At 47.1% G+C, this 9,233-nt stretch overlaps 1 long non-coding RNA gene across 1 annotated transcript; it reads left to right on the top strand.

The window, feature by feature from the left end:
- The first annotated feature begins 5,280 nt into the window (after positions 1-5,280).
- On the top strand, positions 5,281-9,011 carry LOC146055225 (uncharacterized). The gene is made up of 3 exons (XR_014468532.1): positions 5,281-5,416; positions 5,862-5,990; positions 8,610-9,011. It is a non-coding gene; the product is annotated as an uncharacterized LOC146055225 (long non-coding RNA).
- Positions 9,012-9,233: the final 222 nt, after the last annotated feature.

Raw genomic sequence — 9,233 nt, 5'->3', positions numbered from 1 at the left:
AGCCTTCCAGCTCTTTTCGTTAAGGAGATATTGCAAAGCATCTGGAAAAAATGTCAACGCGGTTTTCTCTAAGGCGGAATAAGCTGGGGCCGATTTTTCAACGCTATCTTGTTCACACAATGCCTACAAGTCTAAATCTGCATTTTCAGCCATCTAGCTCTTTTCGTTAAGGAGATATTGCAAGGCATTTGGAACAAATGTCAACGCGGTTTTCTCTAAGGCGGAATAAGCTGGGGCCGATTTTTCAACGCTATCTTGTTCACACAATGCCTACAAGTCTAAATCTGCATTTTCAGCCTTCCAGCTCTTTTCGTTAAGGAGATATTGCAAAGCATCTGGAAAAAATGTCAACGCGGTTTTCTCTAAGGCGGAATAAGCTGGGGCCGATTTTTCAACGCTATCTTGTTCACACAATGCCTACAAGTCTAAATCTGCATTTTCAGCCTTCTAGCTCTTTTCGTTAAGGAGATATTGCAAGGCATTTGGAAAAAATGTCAACACGGTTTTCTCTAAGGCGGAATAAGCTGGGGCCGATTTTTCAACGGTATCTTGTTCACACAATGCCTACAAGTCTAAATCTGCATTTTCAGCCTTCCAGCTCTTTTCGTTAAGGAGATATTGCAAAGCATTTGGAAAAAATGTCAACGCGGTTTTCTCTAAGGCGGAATAAGCTGGGGCCGATTTTTCAACGCTATCTTGTTCACACAATGCCTACAAGTCTAAATCTGCATTTTCAGCCTTCCAGCTCTTTTCGTTAAGGAGATATTGCAAAGCATCTGGAAAAAATGTCAACGCGGTTTTCTCTAAGGCGGAATAAGCTGGGGCCGATTTTTCAACGCTATCTTGTTCACACAATGCCTACAAGTCTAAATCTGCATTTTCAGCCATCTAGCTCTTTTCGTTAAGGAGATATTGCAAGGCATTTGGAAAAAATGTCAACGCGGTTTTCTCTAAGGCGGAATAAGCTGGGGCCGATTTTTCAACGTTATCTTGTTCACACAATGCCTACAAGTCTAAATCTGCATTTTCAGCCTTCTAGCTCTTTTCGTTAAGGAGATATTGCAAAGCATTTGGAAAAAATGTCAACGCGGTTTTCTCTAAGGCGGAATTAGCTGGGGCCGATTTTTCAACGTTATCTTGTTCACACAATGCCTACAAGTCTAAATCTGCATTTTCAGCCTTCCAGCTCTTTTCGTTAAGGAGATATTGCAAGGCATTTGGAAAAAATGTCAACGCGGTTTTCTCTAAGGCGGAATAAGCTGGGGCCGATTTTTCAACGCTATCTTGTTCACACAATGCCTACAAGTCTAAATCTGCATTTTCAGCCATCTAGCTCTTTTCGTTAAGGAGATATTGCAAGGCATTTGGAACAAATGTCAACGCGGTTTTCTCTAAGGCGGAATAAGCTGGGGCCGATTTTTCAACGCTATCTTGTTCACACAATGCCTACAAGTCTAAATCTGCATTTTCAGCCTTCCAGCTCTTTTCGTTAAGGAGATATTGCAAAGCATCTGGAAAAAATGTCAACGCGGTTTTCTCTAAGGCGGAATAAGCTGGGGACGATTTTTCAACGCTATCTTGTTCACACAATGCCTACAAGTCTAAATCTGCATTTTCAGCCTTCTAGCTCTTTTCGTTAAGGAGATATTGCAAGGCATTTGGAAAAAATGTCAACGCGGTTTTCTCTAAGGCGGAATAAGCTGGGGCCGATTTTTCAACGCTATCTTGTTCACACAATGCCTACAAGTCTAAATCTGCATTTTCAGCCTTCCAGCTCTTTTCGTTAAGGAGATATTGCAAAGCATTTGGAAAAAATGTCAACGCGGTTTTCTCTAAGGCGGAATAAGCTGGGGCCGATTTTTCAACGCTATCTTGTTCACACAATGCCTACAAGTCTAAATCTGCATTTTCAGCCTTCCAGCTCTTTTCGTTAAGGAGATATTGCAAAGCATCTGGAAAAAATGTCAACGCGGTTTTCTCTAAGGCGGAATAAGCTGGGGCCGATTTTTCAACGCTATCTTGTTCACACAATGCCTACAAGTCTAAATCTGCATTTTCAGCCATCTAGCTCTTTTCGTTAAGGAGATATTGCAAGGCATTTGGAAAAAATGTCAACGCGGTTTTCTCTAAGGCGGAATAAGCTGGGGCCGATTTTTCAACGTTATCTTGTTCACACAATGCCTACAAGTCTAAATCTGCATTTTCAGCCTTCTAGCTCTTTTCGTTAAGGAGATATTGCAAAGCATTTGGAAAAAATGTCAACGCGGTTTTCTCTAAGGCGGAATTAGCTGGGGCCGATTTTTCAACGTTATCTTGTTCACACAATGCCTACAAGTCTAAATCTGCATTTTCAGCCTTCCAGCTCTTTTCGTTAAGGAGATATTGCAAGGCATTTGGAAAAAATGTCAACGCGGTTTTCTCTAAGGCGGAATAAGCTGGGGCCGATTTTTCAACGTTATCTTGTTCACACAATGCCTACAAGTCTAAATCTGCATTTTCAGCCTTCTAGCTCTTTTCGTTAAGGAGATATTGCAAAGCATTTGGAAAAAATGTCAACGCGGTTTTCTCTAAGGCGGAATTAGCTGGGGCCGATTTTTCAACGTTATCTTGTTCACACAATGCCTACAAGTCTAAATCTGCATTTTCAGCCTTCTAGCTCTTTTCGTTAAGGAGATATTGCAAGGCATTTGGAAAAAATGTCAACGCGGTTTTCTCTAAGGCGGAATTAGCTGGGGCCGATTTTTCAACGTTATCTTGTTCACACAATGCCTACAAGTCTAAATCTGCATTTTCAGCCTTCTAGCTCTTTTCGTTAAGGAGATATTGCAAAGCATCTGGAAAAAATGTCAACGCGGTTTTCTCTAAGGCGGAATAAGCTGGGGCCGATTTTTCAACGCTATCTTGTTCACACAATGCCTACAAGTCTAAATCTGCATTTTCAGCCATCTAGCTCTTTTCGTTAAGGAGATATTGCAAGGCATTTGGAAAAAATGTCAACGCGGTTTTCTCTAAGGCGGAATAAGCTGGGGCCGATTTTTCAACGTTATCTTGTTCACACAATGCCTACAAGTCTAAATCTGCATTTTCAGCCTTCTAGCTCTTTTCGTTAAGGAGATATTGCAAAGCATTTGGAAAAAATGTCAACGCGGTTTTCTCTAAGGCGGAATTAGCTGGGGCCGATTTTTCAACGTTATCTTGTTCACACAATGCCTACAAGTCTAAATCTGCATTTTCAGCCTTCCAGCTCTTTTCGTTAAGGAGATATTGCAAGGCATTTGGAAAAAATGTCAACGCGGTTTTCTCTAAGGCGGAATAAGCTGGGGCCGATTTTTCAACGCTATCTTGTTCACACAATGCCTACAAGTCTAAATCTGCATTTTCAGCCATCTAGCTCTTTTCGTTAAGGAGATATTGCAAGGCATTTGGAACAAATGTCAACGCGGTTTTCTCTAAGGCGGAATAAGCTGGGGCCGATTTTTCAACGCTATCTTGTTCACACAATGCCTACAAGTCTAAATCTGCATTTTCAGCCTTCCAGGTCTTTTCGTTAAGGAGATATTGCAAAGCATCTGGAAAAAATGTCAACGCGGTTTTCTCTAAGGCGGAATAAGCTGGGGCCGATTTTTCAACGCTATCTTGTTCACACAATGCCTACAAGTCTAAATCTGCATTTTCAGCCTTCTAGCTCTTTTCGTTAAGGAGATATTGCAAGGCATTTGGAAAAAATGTCAACGCGGTTTTCTCTAAGGCGGAATAAGCTGGGGCCGATTTTTCAACGCTATCTTGTTCACACAATGCCTACAAGTCTAAATCTGCATTTTCAGCCTTCCAGCTCTTTTCGTTAAGGAGATATTGCAAAGCATTTGGAAAAAATGTCAACGCGGTTTTCTCTAAGGCGGAATAAGCTGGGGCCGATTTTTCAACGCTATCTTGTTCACACAATGCCTACAAGTCTAAATCTGCATTTTCAGCCTTCCAGCTCTTTTCGTTAAGGAGATATTGCAAAGCATCTGGAAAAAATGTCAACGCGGTTTTCTCTAAGGCGGAATAAGCTGGGGCCGATTTTTCAACGCTATCTTGTTCACACAATGCCTACAAGTCTAAATCTGCATTTTCAGCCATCTAGCTCTTTTCGTTAAGGAGATATTGCAAGGCATTTGGAAAAAATGTCAACGCGGTTTTCTCTAAGGCGGAATAAGCTGGGGCCGATTTTTCAACGTTATCTTGTTCACACAATGCCTACAAGTCTAAATCTGCATTTTCAGCCTTCTAGCTCTTTTCGTTAAGGAGATATTGCAAAGCATTTGGAAAAAATGTCAACGCGGTTTTCTCTAAGGCGGAATTAGCTGGGGCCGATTTTTCAACGTTATCTTGTTCACACAATGCCTACAAGTCTAAATCTGCATTTTCAGCCTTCCAGCTCTTTTCGTTAAGGAGATATTGCAAGGCATTTGGAAAAAATGTCAACGCGGTTTTCTCTAAGGCGGAATAAGCTGGGGCCGATTTTTCAACGTTATCTTGTTCACACAATGCCTACAAGTCTAAATCTGCATTTTCAGCCTTCTAGCTCTTTTCGTTAAGGAGATATTGCAAAGCATTTGGAAAAAATGTCAATTTCTGGGATTTATCTTGTTCACACAATGCCTACAAGTCTAAATCTGCATTTTCAGCCTTCTAGCTCTTTTCGTTAAGGAGATATTGCAAGGCATTTGGAAAAAATGTCAACGCGGTTTTCTCTAAGGCGGAATAAGCTGGGGCCGATTTTTCAACGCTATCTTGTTCACACAATGCCTACAAGTCTAAATCTGCATTTTCAGAAGGGAGAGCAGGAGCAGAGGAGGGAAAGTGAAGGAGAGGAGGTGGGGGAGCAGAGGAGAGGGGGTGAGGAGGATGGGAAGTGGAGGTGTGGAGAAGGAGCGGAGAAGCTCTCCCCTGCTCTTTCTTTCCCCTCTATCTCTCTCCTCCTCACCAATTTCCCCACACTGCGCTCTCTCTCTCTCAGACTGCTGGGGTGAAGGAAAAGAAGACCCAGCGACGGGGAGATGGAGCAGGAAGAGATGACTAGCACCGCAGGAGAGAGCATGCAGCAGACGGGAAAAATACCTGCTAGCATTGCTGCTGATCGTGACAAGAGGTACACAGTGCCAGCTTGCACTGCACTCCCTTCTCCCCTGCCTCTCCCTCTCCTCTCTCCCTCTCCCTCTTCTCTCTTCTCTCTTCTCTCCACCACTTTCCTCTCTCTCTCAGACTGCCAGGGACCCAGCTGTGGGGTGCAGGAAAAGAAGACCCAGTGCCGGGAAGATGAAGGATGAGATGACTAGCACTTAGGAAAGAGAATGCAGCAGACCCATGAGCAGGGGTAGAAAACCCGGCATTCCATTGCTGATCATGTAGCATTCAGCGCCGATGACAAGAGGTACACTGCGCCTGCGTATACGGCTCTCCCTTCTCCGCTCTTTCTCCACACCTCCTCACCCCCTCCCCCTTCTCCTCACCACCTCTCCTGCTCTACCTTCTCTGCTTCACCTCTCCCCCTCTCCTATGCTCCCCTCCTCCTCTCCTTCACTTTCCCTCCTCCGTTCTTGCTCTCCCTTCTCCTCTCCTTCCCTTCCACTCCTCAGGCCCTCCAGGCCCTCATCTCCCCCACCTCCTCCTCATTTACTCTCCATCCTCCGCTCCCTCCTCTCCTTCCCCTCCTCGTACATTTCCTCTATTCTGCTCCTTGTCCTCTGCCTCCACTCTTCTGCTCCTTCTTCCCTTATCCCACTCTTTCTTCCACTTCCCATCCTCCTCTCCCCTGCTCTCTCTTTCCCCTCTATCTTTCTCCTCCTCACCAATTTCCCCACACTTCTCTCTCTCAGACTGCCGGTGACCTTGTACCAGGGAGATGAGCAGGAGGAGATGACTAGCACCGAGGAGAGAGAGTGCTGCAGACCTGGGAGCAGGGGCAGAAAAACCATCGCTACCATCGCTGCTGATCCTGAGAGGAGGTACACAGCGCTGGCTTGCACTGCGCTCCCTTCCTCACTCCTCCTCTACACCTCCTCCTTCCCCTATCTACTCCTCTCCCCCTCTGCTCCTCTTGTCTGCTCCTGCTCTCCATTCTCTCCTCCTCCTCAGCTCCCCCAACACCTCCACTCCCCCTCTCCTTTGCTTCCCTCCTGCTTACCTCCTCTCCTCCGCACCCCCTCCCCTTCTCTCCATTCATCACTCATCCTCCACGCCTCCTCTCCTCCTCCTCCTCTTGTCTGCTCCTACTCTCCGTTCTCCACTCCTCCTCAGCTCCCCCACCACCGTCTCCGCTCCCCCTCCTCCTCTCCTCTGCTTTCCCACCACCACTCCTCTGCTTCCTCTCCTCCCCCGCTACTCCTCAACCCCTCCACTGCTTTCCCTTCTCCTCTCCTCTGTTCACTACCTCTCCTTCACTTCCCCTCCTCACCCCCTCTCCTGCTTTCCTATGTCTGCTTTATCCTCTCCTCTGCTCCCCTTCCTACTATCCTCCACCGCTACCCCCTCCTCTCCTCCGCTCTCCCTCTTCTGCTCCCCTTTATTCCTCCTCTCCTCTGCTTCCCCTCCTCCGCTCTCCCCCTCTCTCTCCCTCTCCCCTTTTTCTCTCCCCTGCTCTCTCTTCCCCTTTAAAGCTCTCCACCCCACCACCTTCCCCACATTTCTCCTTTCTCTCAGTCTCTACCTGACGTTGTCTTTCACCCTGAAACACACTCTCTCTGTCTTACTCCCTGTCTCTCCCTGATTCTCTCTGTATCTCTCACTTATTCTCTCTCCCCCTTTCTCTTTTCTGACACCCTATCATTCTCTCTCTCTCCATCTCTTTCCCTGACACCCTCTCTTACTCCGTTTCTCCCCTTTTCTCTAACTGACACCCTCTTACTCCATGTCTCTCCCTGTTACCCCTTCCCTCCCCTGACATTCTCTCTCTATAATTCTTTCTCCCTGTCTCTCTCCCTTTCTCTCAATGACACCCTCACCCATGTAGGCTATGCCCGGCTTTCATCCCCACCGCTGCTGGACCCATGGTAGGCTGGCAACGTAAATAGCCTGCTATAGTGCTTCTTTTCTGTCCTATAGTGCATTTTCTCTGCCTTGCATCCCCACTGTCAAGCTCTCTGACCCTTTGTCCCCTGATGTCATGATCTCTGTCCCTGCATCCTCGCTGTCATAATCGCTGTCCCTTCATTCTTACTGTCGCATAATGTGAATTTTGGCTCATTCTCCATAGCACCATAGCCAACATTTACCATACCCCCATATGTGTGCTCCAAAATGTTGCAATAAACAGTCATCACTGACTCTGAAAGACCTTGGAGTGCTGTGTGGTGAGCGTTCTCCCTATTAAGGGATCTACCCCCACCCATATTGTAATATATAATCTATCCTGGAAACGCCCCTCTACAAATCTTGCATTTGGTCTTACCTGAATAACTTGTCCACCATGCCCATGTCAACCTTAGGCTTGTATCGACCTTCTGTCATTTCTGTGTTTAAAAAAACGCATAAGGTGAATATTATATACTAGATGATTCATCGCGCCCTACGGGCGCTCTTCACACCATCGTAAGGGGCTCTGCCCCCTTAACCTGGGAGCCCCTTTATGTAGGGGTGGGTGTACTGCAGGATGGAGAGGGAGGCGGGTGCGATGTTGCCTGTGGTGGATATGGGGGTGCTGCGGGTGGCAGAGGGGTAGGTGTGGTGGTGTTGTCTGTGGGGGTGCGGTGGGTGAGGGTCGGGTGCAAGAGTGCTTGGGGGTGGTGTGGGTGGGAGAGTGGTTGGTGTGGGGATACTGTGTGTGGAATAGCAGGTGCAGGGGTGGGCCATGTGGGTTGGTTAGGAGAAGGGGTGCACGGGTGGACTGAGAGGGGGTGTGCGTTGGGAGCGGGGGAGGTGTGTATGGGGAGGAATGGATGCATGGGTACAGCACGTGGGGAATGGGGGTGTGCGGTGTTGGTGCGGCTGGGTGCAGGGGTACTGCATGTTGTGGGGGGTGCCGTGGGAGGGAGCAATAGTACCATGGGTGGGGGTTAATGGCAGGTGTGGGGTTGCGGCAGGTGGCGGAGAGTGTTTGGTGGTGGTGCGTGAGGGGCAGGTGTGGGTGTGCTGCAGGTAGTAGAGGTGCAGGTGCGGGGGGGGGCTGTGTGTGTGCTCTTGTTTTGGTGATGGAGGGATGGGTGCAATGGTGTTTTGTTTGTGTGTGTGTGTGTGCAGGGGGTGTAGGAGTTGGGGGTGTGCGTGGGTGACGGTAGGGGTGTGGGTGTGATGTGGCATGGGGTGAGTCCGGTGGGGCGTTGGTGGTGGAGGGTCGGGCTTTGGTGTGCTGGGGGGGGGGAGGGGTTAGTCTCCAGGGACTGCCAATGATGACAAGTAGATTTCTGCTTGCACTCCTCCCAGTTTGTGAGCAGAAATATGACAAAACTAGAGTGGCGATGCACTTTTAAGCGATCAAACACACGAGTACCGGCATTCTCCAATATAGCATTACGCTGATTAGAATAGCTCTGTGACCTCTCTCCCGGCAGTATACACAGCGCGAAGAATATAATCAACCCCAATATTATTAGATAATTGGAGTACTTTTTAATTTGTTTCATTTACAGGAACAAAAATGAAAAATCATAAAAAGTCACTGTGTGACATCATACTGTACATGCTTTGCTGTCAAAACCTACAGTCTTGGACAAATTTTGGATAGTGGAAGGCCGACTCAAATTGAAAATCTCGGAAACCAGAGATTAGAAATTCCTGATCCTAGGACAGATTCTTCTATACATGCAATCGCACCTGTTGAAGTGTATTTGCATTCTTCAATACCTACAAATGAATACTACTTCCCAACAGAGGAAATATCCATCCTATGGTATAACACCCTTATCCCCAGCCAGGTCAACCCAATCCCACTGAGCCTTTATTTAGACTGAGTATTAATGCAAGAGGAAGTGGAATACAGACAGTTCAATAGCTCCCATAAGTGTTATGCTAACGACAGTTATTAAAGCTTTACATAGCTACACATTGTGTACGTTGTCTCTTTTTTTATTACCTAGTTACAACTCCAACAGTTTCTTAGCTGGAAACTAAGGGCTGTACTCAATACAGGAGAGCTATACGGCAGTGGCGTAACAATTAGGCCGCAGCCCCCGCGGTGGCGGGGAGGCGCCGGGGGGCTGCGGGCGCTGGTGGATCTCCGCCAGCTCCCCACTGCATGTGGGTGCAGCGGGAGC

The sequence above is a fragment of the Crinia signifera genome, unplaced genomic scaffold (genome assembly GCF_055691185.1).
Source record: "Crinia signifera unplaced genomic scaffold, ASM5569118v1 HAP2_SCAFFOLD_383, whole genome shotgun sequence".
In the NCBI taxonomy this organism is placed as follows: Eukaryota; Metazoa; Chordata; class Amphibia; order Anura; family Myobatrachidae; genus Crinia; species Crinia signifera.
This window is presented reverse-complemented; position numbering and strand designations above follow the sequence as displayed.